Below are 18,822 nucleotides of genomic sequence, written 5' to 3' on the forward strand. Positions count from 1 at the left end.
CGCAACAACTTTCTACTTGCTAAAGTAAAAGAAACTTCTGTAAACAGTCCATTCAGTTCTCGTGCTTTGACTTGCGGAAGACTTTAAACTGGGACATTAAAAGTGGTCATTCTGTCATACCCTTAAAAAAACTCAACCTAACCTATTGTCTTTTTTACAGTGATGTCAGGCGTTTATTTGTAGATGACGTGCTATTCTCGCAGCTAATTTTTGAATATTTGTGCAATACTGCTTTTTATGCGGTTTACCAGTGTACTCATTGTATTTTGTTTTATAGTAATTTTGCTATTTTGTATAAGGGGCCCGGCTTGCGGTTCTCACAACCTTGGGACCTCCTTCTGTATATACAATTTATCCACGTCATGTTGGTTGTAATAAAACCTTTTTTCAATTCAATTTCAATTCAACAACTTTCTAGGGCGCCGGTCGCCGAGCTCTTTAAGGACGCTACTTCCACCTACGTCAGCGCTCAGGCAGGACAGTTAATTCGAACAGAACCGCTTTAGACTGGTCCTATGGACTTGCCGGTGGAGTGGCGCTGAACGCTGCTACATTGTCCGCGACCTCATCTACCACAGTGGCTGCAAGAGATGCGATGACACGGCAGTACTTGGTCGACTGCGACGTAATCTTCGCCAGCTCAAAACAGCCCTCCATCTGCAGGAACCAGGTAGCATGATTTCGATCCCAATATGGCAGCAGCGGGGTCATGGCGGTAAATGTAGCGATTGAGACCAGCGACAAAGGCTGGTTCTGCATGCCGGCAGCAACCGACGCAAAGGCGTGATGTGGTTGGCGTCAGCCATGGCTCCACTGACTGCCCATGGATGGGCAACGGTAACGGAATCAGGTCTGGGTCAGCAACAGTAGAGCGCCGATACGGCGAGGGAGACGGGAGCAAACGTCTTGCCGCAACAGGAACCACCTTTTATCCTCAGCGCATGGCTTTGACTGCTCACGAAAGAGCACACGGTAGATGACGATGATGATGATGATGATGATGAAGCGTTGACGATGTTGGTGATGGGCGCTTCTGTGGTGGTGACGATGAGGCCGCTACAATGTAATCCTGTTTAGATACCGATAATTGACGCTATAGTGCTACGTTCCCACTTCATTTCTGAACCACAAGAGTCTACTTTTTATCATACTGGCTGTCATATATATGGCGTTCGGGCAAGCCGACAGCTAAGATATACCCATTACTGAACTCTGTCTTTTCGTTACGTAAAGAAAAGTGGGTAGTGTTTTGAAAGCTTACCTTACACTGCAAAAAAGTACCATTTTAACGTGAAATCAGAGACGCTGACAGCAATAAATTTCAGGACTAGCCATTTATTTTGAATTTTTCCTAGAACCCACTAGCTCTAAAGAATGCATTGCTTTTATTGATGCTGGATAAGCACCAAGTGCGATAAAATACTGTGAAGTACAAGAAGCCGCTGAGCATGTCGTAATAATAAGCTGGTGCGTGCGAGGAGTACTACAAAATATACAAACATCAGTCCCTTGACGAGAAAAATAAAACTCAGCCCAAACGCAAAACAAATTAGTAGTGGCTTAGCTCTGCAATGCTAGGATACAAGTATCGTGAAATCAGGTTCAGCGATCCAGTCCAAGACAGTCCAATCCAGTCCAGTCCAGTCCTGCAATTTTTTTTAACGTCCTTTGTCCAGTCAGGGCTCATGACGCATGCTCAGCACGTCAGCACGGCTCTTTACCAGCCACGCGAAAAGGCTATCCAGCGGCTCCAGTGCAGCATCAGAGTTGGCTACTGCGCAATTGAGGTGCACACATAGGCACGCGCCGGCGGCAGTGTGTCTGCCACGGCTATGACTCAACAAAATTCAACACAGTCCCCTTTATTCAAATCCAATCCGAATCCAGTGCAATCGAATCCGAGCGAAGCCATACCAATACCATCCAATACCCCCCGCACTTGCCCAGAACGGCCCTTCCCGGCACACGCAAAACTGCTCAACCTCGGCCAGTGTAGCTTACGCTCAAAAAACTACTTGTGATTGACAAGAGGAGCTCTATACGTCACAGCAATTGATCCCGAGATTTTTTTATTTTGCTAGGAACCCACACGTGGTTCCTTGCGCGCGTGCATTGAAGTGACGTGTAGTCCAGTGGCGAACTGTTGGTCACGGTTGCTTTAGACATAAAAAAATCACTGTAACTTATAAAGATTTAGAAAACAATGTCTTTTACAAATTTGGAAAACGTTTATTCATGTCAAAGTACATGTGCACATTATAAAAAGCAAGAACTGTCACCATTAAATCTAAGCGAACGTAATAAAGGGTCCGAGTTGCATTCTACATAACTCGGTAATTTTCTGTTCTCCGCAAGGTTGCTTGTAATATAAAAATGTCGGGCAAAAACTCTTCCTTTCTTCAATACCAACTTACAAGTCAGAAAAATAAGCTTGTTCTACACTGGGTATGGAACCTTTTTGCAAGGTCACCAGAATATGCCAATCAATTTAACAGTTCTCTTATTCTTGTAAACAAATTAGTCTTGCCGGAAATACCACGTCGAGCGGATAATTTCGCAATCAAATACGAATAGCTGGAGGGTCTAGGCCAGTTGTACGAGAGGCTGTTGCAAAGAGCGAGTTAAGCTTTACGAAGAGAAATTATGCGTCCACTATGCGACCTAATCGGACTTCACACTCTAGACCGCCTGGTGCATACTGCAGTGCTGAATGCGGTGATAGTGGAGCGCGAATACTCCGGAAAACTACCAGATAATCGAAGGAGACACCAACAAGCATAATAAAATAAATTGAAACTTTGTAACTTTAGGCATCGCCACGAGCCGCGACTTCTGCGAGAGTGGTCTATAATATGAATTAGTATCATGCGGCAGTTGCCTCATTGCTACTCAATGCGGTATGCAAATGACGGGGATTGATTCATCAGCCCGCGCGTAGGAGTATGGATGGTGTTGTAGCTGGAAGTGTGTCTCCGAAAGGTGAGTCAAATGGGAAATATCAGTCATAAGGGTTGACTCAGACTCTAGGATGGGAAGTAGTTGTTCGATGTCAACTGAAAAAGGAAAAGGAAAGGAAAACAGAAACAAAGAAAACACCAAAATGTCCATTGCACAGGCATTTTGTATCTTCCTTTTTTTTGAAACAGACATCACCTGAGTAACAGCAAGAATTTGGGAGAAACCCAAAATAAAAAAAAACAATGTCGAAAGCGAGATCTTTTTTTTCCGAATAACAAGAATTTCTGTGAATGTGATTCCTAAATTGTCTAAGGTAACTTTGCTTTCGGCTTACAATAAATTGTATTTCAAAGAAATGCAACACAAAATTGCAGCGTTCCAAAATTTTATGGCGCCCTTTACAGCACGCCACAAGAGACGTTTCCAAGCGTGCGCAGCATTGTCCAGGTTTCTTTATTCTTTATTGTTTGGTCAGGGCTTCAGCAAAGCAAAATGAACACAGGCTTACAGCAGGAGTAAGAACCGTAGCATGTCATTTACTAGTGTAAAACTACAAAAAGCCGATGCCTACTTACACTTTTTACTACAGGCAACCTGTCAGGTGTAGAAGTTTTTACAGTCAAAATTTCTACAATTTGACGAACGTTTTCGCAAAAGTACTCTCTTCAGGGTCACGCGTCGACATCTCTGTAGCGAACTGCCAGTGGACACCTCCAAATACCATGCTGGGCCAGCAGCATTATGCGGTCGTATTGCGCTCTTTCAACACCGCGAATGTTTAGCGGGAAATCTTCCGTCAGCGTTTTCTGTAAAACATCCCAAAAGAAAACCCCCTCCCAGCAATTTAGAAATACATGCTGAACTGTCTCGACCTTTTTGCATACTAAGCAGACTCTCCCCCATAGCACAAACAATCTTTTTTTTACCCTCCAAGTCTTCACCGGTAGCTCACCAGCGTGCAGCCTAAAGAAAAAAAATTAACAAGACGGTAAGACATCCTTTTCCCTCTTTTCAGCACATCCTGCACTGCCCCTGCACAGTAAATGGATCTTTATAGTAGAGTAGGAAAAGTAGTAGCGACAAGTTCTCCATACAGCTTTTTCCTTGTCACACTCGCCAAATATTCCATTTAGCATTCCGGACTCAAAAACTATCTCGCATCCATAACCTCTAGAACATAACCATGAATTCCCGAAACAAAGGCATCACTTGAAACGACAAATTGTGGCAGAGCTCTGCCCTGACGCATTTGACAGACTGCGGGTAAAAAGGAATAACCCATGGCACGCGAAAAAAGAAAGTGGTTCACAATATGCCGCAAAAAAAGATGCACCAATTATAAACCACCGTTGCAAACTGTTCAGAACACGTTAGGTTGACTAGTTTGCTCCCACGTAGAGCACCATATTTTCACCGTGGAATCTTTGCACATAGGATCGCGAACACTGCGAGGTCACTGAAGGTCAGTGAACAATGCATGGTAACGTTTTCGAGGCTACTAAAAGAAGGAGTTCTACCAGACGACTCAAAACTTGCAAACTTTGCGCCGTTGCACAAATCGGGACCACGTTGCCTCATACCCAATTATAGGCCTGTTTCTTTGTCGAGTGTAGTATGAGAGGTGTTCGAGCACGTGCTTTTCACTCCCAATAATAACCACTTAAATTCATTTGCGCTGCTTAGCCCGCAAAAGCACGGTTTTCGAGCTGGATTTTCTTGTGGGACGCATTTAACAGAATTAACTCATGATATTGCTGGTGCATTGGAAACGTGTTACCTCCAAGAACTGTATTTTTCACGATTTAGCAAAGGCGTTTGACGTTGTTCCTTATTCACTCCTCCTAGAAAAATTGGCGTGGTATAACATAAACCCTGAAATCGTTCGTTGGATACAAGAGTACTTGAACTGCCGTGAACAGCGTGTTGTCGTAATTGGTCAGCAGTCTGAAGATGTCGATGTAAATTCGGGATTACCGCAGGGTTCGGTTTTGGGCCCACTGTTATTTTTAATTTTCATGAATGATATTAGTAACGGTATTTCTTCTACAATACGATTTTTCGCAGATGACTGTGTATTATATAGAATTAGTAATCACTTCGACGACTGCACCGCGCTTCAACATTACCTAAAACGCTATTTGATTGGTGTAAAACTTGCGGAATGCAGATAAACCTACAGAAAGTTGTGTACATGTGCTTCACAACAATGAAAACGCCTTGTGTTTATTCCCATACCATAAACGGCACATGTCTTGAACGAACGTTCGAACATGAATACCTTGGTGTGTATCTTATCTCGGACCTGTCTTGGCGCCATGATGTAAATTATGTGTGTGGGAAAGCTTGTCGTGTTTTGGGCTTCCTACATAGCAACGCGAAACGTTTTCCAGAGAAGAACAAAGAGTTGCTGTACAAGACCAATGTTCACACCATACTCGAGTTTGCTTGTACGGTATGGGATCCACGTGTAAAAATTGATATCGAGAAACTAGAAAGAGTTCAGAACTTGGCTACTCGCTTTGTTCTTGAAGATTACTCAAGGAATTTCAGTGTGTCTACAACTAAGCGCAGCCTAGGATGGGATTCACTTCAGCATCATAGGAGAGAGTCAGGCTAAAATTGTTTCACAATATATTTCATAACGAAAGAGATATAGACAAAAGTTGTTATTTAATGATTCGAGACTACGTTTCACTTAGCACAGATCACTCCTGTAAACTAAAAGAAATAAGTTGTTGAACCACATTTTTAAGCATTCTTTTTCCACAAATACTATTAGCGAACGGAATAAAATGCCCAAAAATTGTTGTCACGTTATGTCTAATTATGTATTTTCGTGTCCTTTGTAGTGTATCTTTGTTGCACATGGCGGGTTTAGGCTTCTCATTGTGCTTCAAGTGATATTTCTGTTCTGCCTGTATTTTGTACAATATTCTACTTTCTCCCTCCAACTGTAATGCATCGAAAAGGCGCTAGGGGTACTATGATAAATAGATAAATAAATAAATAAATAAATAAATAAATAAATAAATAAATAAATAAATAAAACTGAAATACATAGCAACGTTTGGACACAGAAAATAGGTTTCATACAGTTGCGCGCGCAAACATCGATAGCTGTTTCCCACCTCATTTTTCTGCCTTCCCTCGCATTTCGTTCGCCTGCCTGCTCTAGTACGGGTGACTGTCCCGGTACTTCTCGAGCGGAACTCCCAAGTACTCCGTCGGCGTGTCGTCCTATGTAATCCCGCCAAATGCGCTCGGTTTATAATCCCGATCGCCATGCCAAAAGCCAATACACTGGGCCCAGTTCAAAGCACTCCCGGTATACCCGCAGGAATTTTTGATGCTATCTATGCCTTCTGATATGCTTTTCCTTTCTAAGCAAAACCGAGCGATGAGATCGGCATACGCAAGTATGCGCATTTCATACGATTGCAGTGCAAAACCTCGAAAGCCACAGTTTCATATAATGCTCCTCAAACAAAAGTTTTAATGTAAATACCGAAAACTAATTTTGATATAGGACAGCCTTGACATACGGAGCCCCTAACTTGAATGGGAGAGCTGACCTGGTTAATATGCACTTGGTTTATTATGCCTTCAAAAAGTGTCCGCGGCAACGGCAGCTGGCTTGAATGCAGTGAAAAGTGTTAGTGAAAACCTGTCTGGGCCCCATGACTCGACATGGATATTGTGAGGCAGATTAAAAAGAATAGAAAATAGTAAAAAATGCCACCGCCTGTGCAAGCCCCCCATTACTCGACAGAGGACAATAACGAAGCAACTCAGCCAAAAGACGCCGGCGTTAAGGAGGGTAAGGGGTTTGGTATGAAAAACGTCGAAACCGACGCCGGGAACCCTGTGACAGACGACGAGCACGAGGAAAAAATTAGTGTACCAAAGAGTCCAGGCCGACCCGTCCCCCCTTCCGCTCGGAGACAACGGCGAGCGAAGGGCATTGCGAAATAAAGGCGTCGTCAAAAAGAACTGTGAGTTGCCGTTCCAGCTTCAAACCGAAGCCGAACGTCGGCCCCTACGATCGCGGGCTCACTGGCACGAAGCCCCCGTGAAGCTCTGTCGGCCATCAAAGGTATTGTTTTGGTACATGTACTCCGCTCCCCCGAACCCCTCCTGAAAAATTCTGTTTAACGTCTAATTTTGTTAATGCGGCAGTTAAAACCCATTTCATGCGCTTGTTTTGTGTTTGCCGAAGTTTTTTTGTGTCTTTTTGAGGGCGGCGGGTGATATTGTTGCCCTGCTCACACGATGCGTATTTTTGTATATTTATATTGCGTGCTGGTAAAGAGCGATTTGCTTTACTTTGTAGTACCCAGCACAGTACTAATTTTACATTGTAAGCGCCATGCGTTGAGTCCTCATCCGGACAGATATCATTGGGAATATTAACCATCTGCGTATCTCTACGCTGATTGAGCGAGTACGTGCTGAAGGAACTGAACATTGTAGCCGTTCCGGAAACGAAAGTTGAAGGAGTAAGCACACTCAGCGCATGGTGCGGCAGCTTGCTGCGCACAACAACGTTTGTATCAGTCATGCAGTGGGCGTATCCGGTAGCTGAATGTTATTGATCCAGACGAGTTTATGTGCCGTCGTTCAGAATGTGGTGGAGTGTTTGGAGGGACGGTTTATTGTTTGCGATTTTGCTATTAGGTCGCGCGATTGGCGAGCAGTAGACGCATATGCCCCAGCAAGTGCTGAGGAAAGAAAGGTGTTTTGCGTATGTCTACAAGTCTGGTTAGACACGGAGCGTGTTTATCTTGTGGATTATATTGTGTATGCTCGGCCAGGGATACAATGAGGGAAACACGTTTTCGGGATGCCAGCATTTCAGTTCTCCAAGAAACAGTCGAATGATGTTGTTTGCAACTTGTTGGCGGTGTAATGGTCGGGTCGCAAGCAGTACAGTTTACTGATTTTTAGGGCTGAAGTCATGCTCGTTTAGACCGAGCGTATGTGTCTCTCGAGCTTTTCTCGAAGTGTTACGATTACTGTGTGATCCCCGTGTCGTTTAGCGACCACTGCCTTGTTTCGTACTCCATCGGTGGGAGGAAACAGAAAGTAACCGAGTTAATTGGGATTTGTGGAAAATGAATAAAAAATACTTCCGGATGAGGTATTTAGGAGTGATGTAGCTGAAAAAATTAAGAAACTAGAATTGGATATCTCCAGCTGCTCCTTTAGGTGGGAAATATTTAAGCAAAAAACAAAAATAACTCCTTTAGAAACGTCAAGCGCACGAAAGTACATCGACCGAGAAAGAGGAAGACTGCTTCGAAGGAACCTTGCTTCGCCTATTAGAGAAGAAGGCCAGTCAGCAGGGGAATGTAAAGAAGAGATTAGAACCACGAAGTAGCAGCTTGAAGTAATGGCTAAAGGAAACTATCATGCTGCTCTAGTAAGAGCGCGACCCCAAAAAATTCCGAATCGCCTACCAAGCGAACGCTTGGATTAGCAAAACGAAATGCTTGCAAGAGACAGATTGCTGAGATTGAAAATAATAGGGGTATATGTACTGATCACGCTGATATCGCGCATACGTTTAGGGAATTTTCTGAAACTTTTTTTCTGTTCACCCCAACGACCCAGATATATTTAAAGAAGAATTTTTAAATGCGTTGTCTGGTTCCAGAGATGTCATAAGAACCTTAGCTGAACACCTCTAACCATTAACGAAGTAAAGAGGAATAGAAAGACGAAGAAGACGAATCGGAATTGGCGGGCCCTACCCCACTTTGGCGATTTTCTCGTGCTTCACGAGTTCTAATGAACTGTCATTGCTTCGAGATTTACAAGCGCCTATCTGGCACCAAAGTTGCACGTTCAGAGGGCGCTGCGGCGGCCCCCGGCCTCTCTGGTGAGCATCTTGCCAGGTGCACGGCAGTTAGGGCTTGGCCGTTGCGACCGCCTCCATGCCCAACATCGGGCGAAGATGGAAGCCGGCGCAGCATCAACGGCAGCTACGTCGCTGCCAACAATTGATATGTGAACTGCAGTGCCTGCAAAAGTCATGTCTCCACTACTTGGAAATGATCAGATGGACACTATGGCGCAGTCCTCTGAACCGCGGCTAACCTCGGCGCCACAGGTGGTGACTGTGCCGCCTCCTGATCATTGCCCGATGCACGTAACAGTGCAGACACCACGGTCACCGTCAGAGCCTGGCACGTCAGCCGCTTCCAAAGAACAACTAGACCCCCCCTCTCAGGATGGCAAAAACATCGCCGTTTCACCGGGGGGAGACGACATCGTACCAATCCTCGTCCGCCAGAGTCCATGTCAACCCACTCATCCTTCAAGATGATAATCAAGCCCAAGTGCAAATTCGTCATGTCCGGGCTCCGTAGTCGTATCATTCAGCATACCTTGGACGCATACCCTAATGTAAGTGAATTCAAGGGATTTGCCATACACCACCCCACGAACACCATTTCCGTCTGGGTGCATAGTATGGAAGATGTCAGCCTTCTACAATCTCTGCAAACAATTGAAATCTCTAAAGGTCTGACTGTTCCAGTGCATGCCTACCTCTTTTCAGGCACAGACCTTCGACGGTACGTTGTTTCTGACGTGGATGCTGGAGATTGGATTGGATTGGAGTAAACTTTATTTGTGCCTGCAGATCGGCGTTTTTGTGCGCCGTGACGCGGGCCCGGTGTCGTCTTAGGGGTTAGCCGTTACTCAGCCCGAGCCATCCGCTCGCCGTTGACGGCTCGCGAGTCTCGGGCCTTTCGAGCGCCCTCAGGACCTGCTGGACGGCCCAGAGTTCACGTTCGCGGTCGTAGCTCTTCGCGGCTTCTTCCAGCCGCGGCCTGATTTTTCTCGATGCCGCTTCCTCCGGTTGTTTTGAGCAGTCCCACAGGATATGGTACTGGTCGGCCGTCTCCCTACGGCACACCTTGCACCTGTCGGTCGGGTACGCTTCAGGGTACATACGATGCATCAAGGGCGGGGTGGCTAGCGACCCGGTCTGTAGCTGTCTTAGAAGTACAGCCTCCGCCCGGCTCAGCTCCGGGTGCGGGGGTGGGAGAACTCTGCGAGCCAGGCGGTAGGCCTTCGTGATCTCGCCGTAGTCCGTCATGGGGTCTTTGGCTACGACCCACGCGGGACGGTTGGTCGCGGGGGCGCGTTTGGTTAGAGCTCGTGCCGCCACGTGTGCCGTCTCATTGTGGTTTGCATTTCTCGCCGACGCGCACTCGCTCGCATGCGCCGGGAACCACTTGATCCTCACTCATTTTTCTTCCAATTTGACTCCGTGCAGCACGCGCGCGGCCTCTTCACACATGCGTCCCTTGGCGTAGTTGCGCACCGCCGTTCTCGAATCACTCAGCACCGTGCGGCAGTCTGTTTCAGCGATGGCCTGGGCGATGGCGACCTCCTCCGCGCATTCCGCCTTTGTGGATCTGACGTTTGCCGCCGTCCTCACGGCACCCCTGGACGCTTCGATGAAAGCCTCTAGTTGATATTCGGCCGCGTCCACGTACCGCGCGTGTCCCTCTTTGGCGTGTAGGTCGATGAGGGCCTTGGCTCTCGCATTCCTTTCTCCCTTGTTGTATTCCGGGTTCATGTTTCTCGGTAAGGGGTCTACCCTGATCTTGCTCCGGATCTCGTAGGGGGTGGAGAGTTTGGCATTCTCCGCGTCCTGACGTCCGAGACCCGGGTCTTCGAGTATCTTCTTCCCGGCCTTGGTTGTTGACAGGCGCTCGAGCTGAGCCATTCGTTGCGCCTCCGCAATCTCTTCAAGCGTATTGTGTACCCCTAGCTTCAAGAATCGGGGCGTGCTCGTGGACTCGAACAAGCCGAGCGGCGACTTGTATACTTTTCGGATGATGGCGTTGATCTTGTTCTGTTCGTTTGCAGCCAGAGTTGGTAGGCCGCCACGTACGCAATGTGGCTGACGACGAAGGACTGGACGAGCCTGATCAGGCTGTCCTCCTTCATGCCGGCTTTGCAGGACGTGATTCTCCTGACGAGACGCATCGCGTCGGCCGCCTTGGCGGTGAGACGAGCGACGGTCTCGCCGTTTCTTCTGTGCTTCTCGATGACTATGCCCAGGACTCTGATCTTGCTGACCTCGGGGATCGTCTGCCCGGACCGCGTTACGATGTTGATCTTCTCGTGCTCTCGCCGCTGACTGTTTTTGGTGTTGCCTCTTCGTGGTGGTATTATCAGGAGCTCCGACTTGCTTGGCGAGCAGACGAGGCCGGAGCCATCGAGATGGTCTTCGATGGCGTTGACGGCCTCCTGCAGCTTGGCCTCGATCTGGGAGTCGCTGCCGCCGGTCATTTATATCGTTATGTCGTTGGCGTAGATGGTGTACCGGACCCCCGCTTTCGCGAGCCTGTCGGCCACTCCTATCATTACCAAGTTGAACAGTAGCGGCGAGATCACGGACCCTTGCGGTGTGCCGGTGCTCTCGAGCTTCTTGTCTTGCAGTTGTATGTCGCCAGCCCGCAGCTCGGCGGTCCTGTCCGTCAGGAAGTCCTTTTTGTAACTGTAACTCCTTTCGCCCATGTTGAGCCTGGAGACTTGGGACAGAATCGCCGAGTGTTTCACTTTATCAAAAGCTCTCTGCAGGTCGAGCCCCAAGATGGTCTTGTCTCGCGAGATGCCGGTGTCGTCCACGATTTCGTTCTTGAGCTGCTGTATCGCGTCTTCTGTGCTCAGGCGCTGTCTGAAGCCAATCATCGTGGCGGGGTACAGTCCTTCCCTCTCCAGGTAGTCCTGCCACTGGTTCATCAAAACGTGCTCCAGCACCTTGCCCACGCAAGACGTTAGTGAAATGGGCCGGAGGTTGTCCGTGCCGAGTGGCTTGCCCGGCTTGGGAATCAGGATGGTCTTGGCCTTCTTCCAATGCAGCGGCAGCGTCCCCGTTTTCCAGCATTTGTTGTAGTAGCCCGTTAGGCTTTCGACGGATGTGTCGTCGAGGTTCCTGAGTTTCTTGTTGGTGATGCGGTCCGGTCCGGCCGCCGAGCTGCTGTAGAAGTCCTGCAGTGCTGTGCGAACCTCTTCTTCTTCGATGTCTCTGTCGAGACGCTCGTTGGGTAGCCCCCTGTACGGCCCGTGGGGCTCCGTGGACGTAGTCAGCAGGTATCTGTCGCTGATGCGGTTCATCACCGTGTCGGCTCCGTGTTTCATGACTTCCCGATGAATGAGTTTCGCCAGTCAGTCACTCTGGTGCGACTGAGTCATAGTTTCGTCGAGCAGATGCTTAAGCGAGTTCCATGTTTTCCCCTTGGGCATCTGGCCATCGGCGGCGTTGCATATCTCGCTCTACTGCTGCGCGCATAGCGTGCGACAGTGTTCCTCGATTGCTTTGTTGAGTTCTGCGACTTTTTTCCGTAGCCTACGATTGAGGCGTTGCCTTTTCCATCTGTTGAGAATGGACTGCTTGGCCTCGATGAGGTGGGCCAGCCGGCTGTCCATTCTGTTCGTTTCAAGGTCTGTTTCTATGATCTTTGTTGAGTTCCGAACGTCTTGTAGAACCTTGTTGGCCCACATTTCGATGTCGTCGATTGCTGTGTTTTCTTCCTCCTCCTGATTTCTGGTGTCTCTGAACGCGGTCCAATCGATCCACGTATGTTTCCTGACAATATTACTGTTCGGCTCCGGTACGACGATTTACAAGATCATATGGTCACTGCCGAGGTCCACGCCCGTCTTCCTTCACGGGATCGTGATCGGTTCATTGTTCTTGACGAACGTTAGGTCGGGGGTGGTATCTCGGGAAACGGAGTTACCAAGTCTCGTTGGGTGAGCCGGGTCGGTTATGAGGGCATAGCCAAGTTCCGCCGCGTCTTGGGATAAGTTTCTGCCTTTCGCATTGCTTTTCACGTAGCCCCACGCCGTATCCATCGCGTTAAAGTCACCGCACGCACTTAGCGTGTTCTGGCCGGCTGTCGTGCTTGCCTTGTGAAGAATGGATTTGAACTTCTGCAGTCTCTGCGATGGATTACTGTAGATGTTCAAAATGAAGATGCTGTTTTTTCTTTGCTTGGTCGGTATGAGTTCGTTGAGCGTGTGTTCGACCTTCACGTTACTTAGCCGGTGTTCAACGAAGGTGAGTCCCTTTCTGACCAGGGTGCACAGGCCTCTGCCATCGGGCGGGCCCGCGTGCACCCTGTAGCCTGGAAGGAACGGCTTGTCCGTTAGCGTTTCTTGATGTAGAAACACGTTGGGCTTGCGCGCGGCGTGCACAATGTGTTGCTGGACCACTGCCCTCTTCTTGACGAAGCCGCGGCAGTTCCACTGCCACACTGTTATGCCTGTGGAGTTGGTGGCCATGATTGTCCTAGTCGGAATTCTCCGGGTTGCGGCACTTGGTTGACTGGCTGCTGTAGGGGCGCGAACATTGGGTGGCTTAGTACTAGTTGCACGCTTCTTTCCAGATTGTTGACTCCGCTGACATTCTCCGTTTGAAAGCCGCCTATGGCATCCTTCATCGACTTGATCATACCCTCCAGGCTGTTGAGTTTGGCCTTCACGTTGTTTTTGCTGCTGCCGGGGCTGCAGGGGCTCACGTTGCTCTTGGTCTTGCGCAATTCAACTGCCCTCTTCTTCGGTGCCGGTTCCTTGTCTTCAGCGGCCCTAGTTTCCTCGCCCTTGTTGCTGCCGGTCGGGTTCAATCTTAGCTGTTCGACGTCTCGGAGAGCGTTGCGGATCTCCGCGATTTCCTTGGTGAGGTTGTTGATGGTGGCTCTCAGGGCCGCGTTCTCCTGTCTTAGGGCCTCGTTGAAATCTTGTTCCTTGGTTGAAGCTTTGTCATCTTTCTTGGTGTTGTCGCTCGGACTGGTTTTCATGACACATCGCGCAGTGTCATCCCAACTGACTCTCTCGCGAGGCGGTGATCTTTGGGTTCCCTTTTTTCGCGCGTCTCTGCTCTGGCTCCTGAAACTGCGATCTATCGACGGTCCGCGGTTTCTCGATGGCGTCCTTGACTTGCGCGCAGCTGGCTGGTCTAGTGGCGGGAAGTCGCTCTCTGACGGGAGCTGGCTGCTGACCTTTCGGCGCTCCTACTGCCGCCTGCGGACGACGTAACGTACCTTGAATTTGGCTTTACAATCTCTCGCGGCGGTCGGGTGAGCGCCGCCGCATAGTTTGCATTTGGGGGTGCAGTTGTGGTCTTCTTTGGGGTTTGCTTCGCCGCAGCCTATGCAGATCCTGCTGGTTGGCGTCGGGCACAAGTCCTTGCGGTGCCCGACCCTACCGCACTGGTGGCAGACGTCAATTTGCTTTCTGTACAGGTGGCATGGTATGAGCGTGACGCCGTATCGGACAAAGTTCGGTACCTTGGGTCCTCTGAAGGCTACGATGATCGTAGTCCTGTTGCCGATTCGTTTATCGCCTACGGCGAGTTGGTTTCTGTGGTTGACGATGTTTTGTTCCAGTTCTTCGGCGCTCGCGTCGACAGGGATTCCACGGAATATGCCCTTCACGCTGTCGTACGGCGCCGTGCGGTACGCGCTGACTTCAAATGTCTTGTCTTGAATGTTGATCGTTTGCAGACTTGCGTAGCGGACAGCGTTTTCCTGCTTGGGCGTGCTGGATACTATTATCTTTTGTTGCGCGTTCGGGCAGATGGTATCCGATGCGCTCTCTTCAGTCGTAATCTTTGCCGCGGCAAGAATGGCCGTGGCGACGGTCGTGGTGCCACTCTTGACGATGTCAAGTCCTCCTCGTGGTCTGATCACGATCTTGCTTTCCTCCAGTGGCAGGGCTGGCATTCTCGCTGCCTTGATGACCGAGGCTCAAATATTCTTGTTGTCTTTCGCTTTCTTGTTGACATGGTTGTTGGAGCCGGCGAGCTTCGCGACAAGGTCTCGTTGACGGAGTCTCGACATGCGTTCCCCCGCGAGCGTCCAGCCGGCGTCGCTGTGGAATTCCTCAGGTGAAATATCTTCTCCTTCAACTTCCACGCACATTTCGGAGTCGGAGATCGTTGCCCGAGGGGAAGTATCCTCCATCACGGGGCTGAACGGCGGCCGCCGAGGCGGCGAGCCGCGGCAGGTGCGACGGCGACGAGGCCTAGCGCTCGTAGAACACGCCGAGGCTTAGGGGCCCCTCGAACGGCGGTCTTAGCAAATGTCCAAATAATAGAGCCGATGTGAACGCGTCCGTTCGCTTCGGCTATCGCAGCGCCGCCGGATGCTGGATAAGACCTGGCCAGCTTTTTACAGGACCTGAAGTGCTCAATGCACCACGTAGGTTACTGCCCGTTAATTTGGAAAAGGGCGCTCTTGTCTTGTAACACTAAGTGGACCCTCCGACGCACCGCCTTGCATGTATTACTAAGGATGCGTCCTTCACGTTTGCCAGTACCGTCCATCTGCAGTGTACTGTTACAAATGCCTCCGCCCCGGACATATGAAGGCTTCATGACCATACACTGCTGCAGAAGTGGCGGTGTCGACGATATCGCACATCACTTGTGGGCTTTGCAAGACCAATGAACATCAGACCAATGCCTCTCCAATGTGCCCCACCAAGCGGAAGGCTACAGAGCAGATGCGACAACCCCAGACCCGACAAAAAACTCGCTACTTCACGTGACCAGCAGGATGTCACCACAGCTGAAGTATCAAATCGTTACGCAGCGCTCTCGACCGACATTACAAAAGAATAATCGTGTGAAATTGACGAACCTGAGCCACAGTTCAAACTGACTTACAGTGAAGTCACCCGTAGTAAGAGTCACCCTTCACCCACCCGTATGCATGCGACCCTGAAAAGAAGAGACTAAAACACTGGACGCGTTAGATGAACGCCTGGTAACACTGGAGACTGAAATTCAGCGCATCCGGAGAAGATGTACCATACTGTCTCAGCGACACAAGAGCAACGCTTACTGACTCCACCTGCCCCACATTCGTCTTTCACGACTTCACCTGCCACACCACAGTCTTTCCTGTTGCACACAAGGTAGACGCCGATGACACCACAGCAGCTCCTGATGTTCGTGTCCAAGCACCTACAGCATTTGGCTTCGGTGCTCGCGGCTCATCTCTCGCGATGACAAGCACTGCATGGCCTATACACCTGACTTGTGTTCTCCAGTGGTACCGTAGGGGCTTAACAGGTAATCTCGGTGAACTGAAATACTGCATGCGCATTTGCCAATTATCTGCATGCACCCTCCTGCTACAAGAAACAAACTGCGCTCCGCAAATATCGGAGTTCACTGTACATACGTCGCCAAGCATTCGGGACCGCCGAGGTGTGCGTCCGCACATCCCCTCTGGCAAAGCAATTGTATACATACATTACCACTTCCCACAAGCCCAAGTCCCTCTTCCCGCGTGGTGCACCGCTTGGCAAGAGGTGGTAGCTGTGCGAGTTCGCCTATTTCACTGAGAGGTTATTCTCGTATTTTATTACGCTCGACCAAGCAGTGGTCATGCCAGTCGAATTCGGTCAGCCTGGCTTTCACATCTCAGCCACAACTTTCCAGAGGTCCCGAGTCTAGTGTGCGGAGACTTTACCGCTCCGCACGGATCCTGGAGCTACCAGAGCAACAGCTGTAGAGGTCAGCTGGTTTAAGACACATTGTAGGGGGTGAACATTCAACTCGTAAATGATGTTCTCAGCCCCACTCTTCGGCAAACACCCTCGCGCACCGTCTTACTCTCCGGACATCACGTGGTGGCTTGGGCGTGGGGGGCCCTCACGGCACTTGCAGCTTGACTACTGGGCGAGTGATCACCATCCCATTTATATTAGGTGCTCTGCAGGACCAGTGTTACGACTTCCTCGACGCTGACGGGTGATCGATTGGTATGAGCTCAGATTCCAGCTTCCCCACTCGAACAAGAGAGTGATAACCCGATTTCAATCCTACTAAGCGCACTGCACGCATTAACGCACATCTCTTGGGTAGATGAAGCCTGACGTACGCCTGACCTTCATCTGCTCCGATTGTGGGCCGCCCGCCGTCGCGAGGAACTGACTGTGGCCGCCAACCGTCATCTGAGAGTGCCAAGATCCACCTTAATCACCTGACAGCCCAAGCGCAAAGACATGAACGACGCCTTTCAAGGGCGTTGTGGATGGATTGGTGTGCTTCACTCGGTCTCTCAACAAGCACAGCCTCAATATGGCGCATGTTTCAGGCAATGGAACGAGGCCGCAAGCCGCGGGACGCCTTGGACAATGCTTATCTTACATCGGGTCTGTCCTTGCGAGAATTTGCGGAGGAGGCAATGAAGGCTTTTTTCCTCAATTATTACACGCCTCCGCCGTCCTTTGGGGGACCTTCACCCGTTCCCCCAGAGGCAGGCTGACCCCTTACCATGGAAGAGACAGCTGGTGTTATTTCCCCATTCACCATGGCGGAACTGTTGCAGCGATCGCCTCAGCAGGAAAACATAAAGCACCAGGCCCCGATGGCATGCAGTACGAAGTTTATAAGAACTGCACAGAGAAGTCTCTTTAGGTCATACTGACCACTATAAACGAAGATTGGGCCTCTCTATCTCTATCTGCCTCTCTAGGGTCTCTCTATGTATCTGTAGCTTCGACCTGATACCGACCAATAGCATATTGATTGAAAACATGATAAAATCACCCCTGGAAACATACTAGTAGTAGAGTTTTAACAATATTTTTTGGGAAACAGAGTTTACTGTCTGCAGAGTGGAAATATAAAAATAAAACAGCGGCTAAAACATTACAATCGAAGGTGGAGTATAATCGGCCCGGAAATTCTTCCAGCAGTGTCATGGTTCCTCGACCAGCTACAAAACCAAACTCCGTAGGGGAAACGACCGAAAATATTTTGAGGAAGAAAGACATCATCAACAAAAAGAATTTTTCTAATATTTGGGAAAGAAATGGCGGTATGGCTATGGGCCTCTATGAAATAATTATCTTTTTGGGCCCAGCTTTGTGAAGAGACTGGACAATGGCGGTTTTTAAAGGTGAAAAGATGTCTGAAGCATAGAAAAAAAATGTTTAGTATGAAAAAACGAACCCCAGATAGAGCCTAAAAGTTTCTACGAAGCGTATCAATCGACATTCCTCCGCAACCGGCAGGTTTATTGGACCGAAAGCTGAAGACGATAGATTTGAAGTCACATTTTCATACCCACGGCAAAAATACTGACGACGGCAAAGATTCGTTAGGCGTGCAAGGCCCGTCAACAAGATTGGAACATTGAGGAACGTTTCTAAAAGCGAAATTGAACGCATCTGCGACATCTATCGAATCTTCACAGAAAGATTGAGAAACTCAACAGTTAATACGTTCCTTGCCGTGTACACTGTTCACAAGACACCACGCCTTTGTGGAAATCCTTGAGTGTTGATTGGATATATTGAAAAATATTTTGACGGTTGGCTTTCCGTAAAAGGGCGACGATTCTTTTTCGCGCAGGTTATGGTGTAAACGTAAGGCATGGTTTTCACGTGAACGTTTTACACGCTTCCACAACCAATCTCTGTACGAGATAGACTAAAGTACCTCAGAATCTATCCAACAGGTGCACTTGGGGCGTTTTTTGGACACTAAAACCTTGCTGGAGAGTTCAAATTACTTGAACGTTTGACATAAATGTTTGTAGGCGGTACCTGTGGAGCCGTTAAACATTAAGGTTGACCAATCAAAACCACACACCAGACCATCAAACTCTTTTTTGTTGACAAAAATAACGAAGGTGAGAATCAGCAACACCTACCTGTTTATGTCCCATAGGTATACTCTTGTTAGCTGAAATTCCGCACGCCACAATATAATGTCCAGCCAACTTCTAAATGATGACGTAGGAGGCAAGCGAAAAACTTTCGGCTTGGATAAAGACATGGTCGGAGCACGATGTTACAAGCTTATAGCATACCACTTCTTAACTTGTG

The 18,822-nt window shown here is 48.9% G+C and overlaps 1 pseudogene; it reads right to left on the reverse strand.

Moving 5' to 3' along the window:
• Positions 1-13,238: 13,238 nt before the first annotated feature.
• On the reverse strand, positions 13,239-14,942 carry LOC144160860 (uncharacterized; annotated as a pseudogene).
• Positions 14,943-18,822: the final 3,880 nt, after the last annotated feature.

This window comes from Haemaphysalis longicornis, unplaced genomic scaffold (genome assembly GCF_048455015.1).
Source record: "Haemaphysalis longicornis isolate Haplotype H1 unplaced genomic scaffold, Haemaphysalis longicornis Haplotype H1 scaffold_11, whole genome shotgun sequence".
Taxonomy (NCBI): domain Eukaryota; kingdom Metazoa; phylum Arthropoda; class Arachnida; order Ixodida; family Ixodidae; genus Haemaphysalis; species Haemaphysalis longicornis.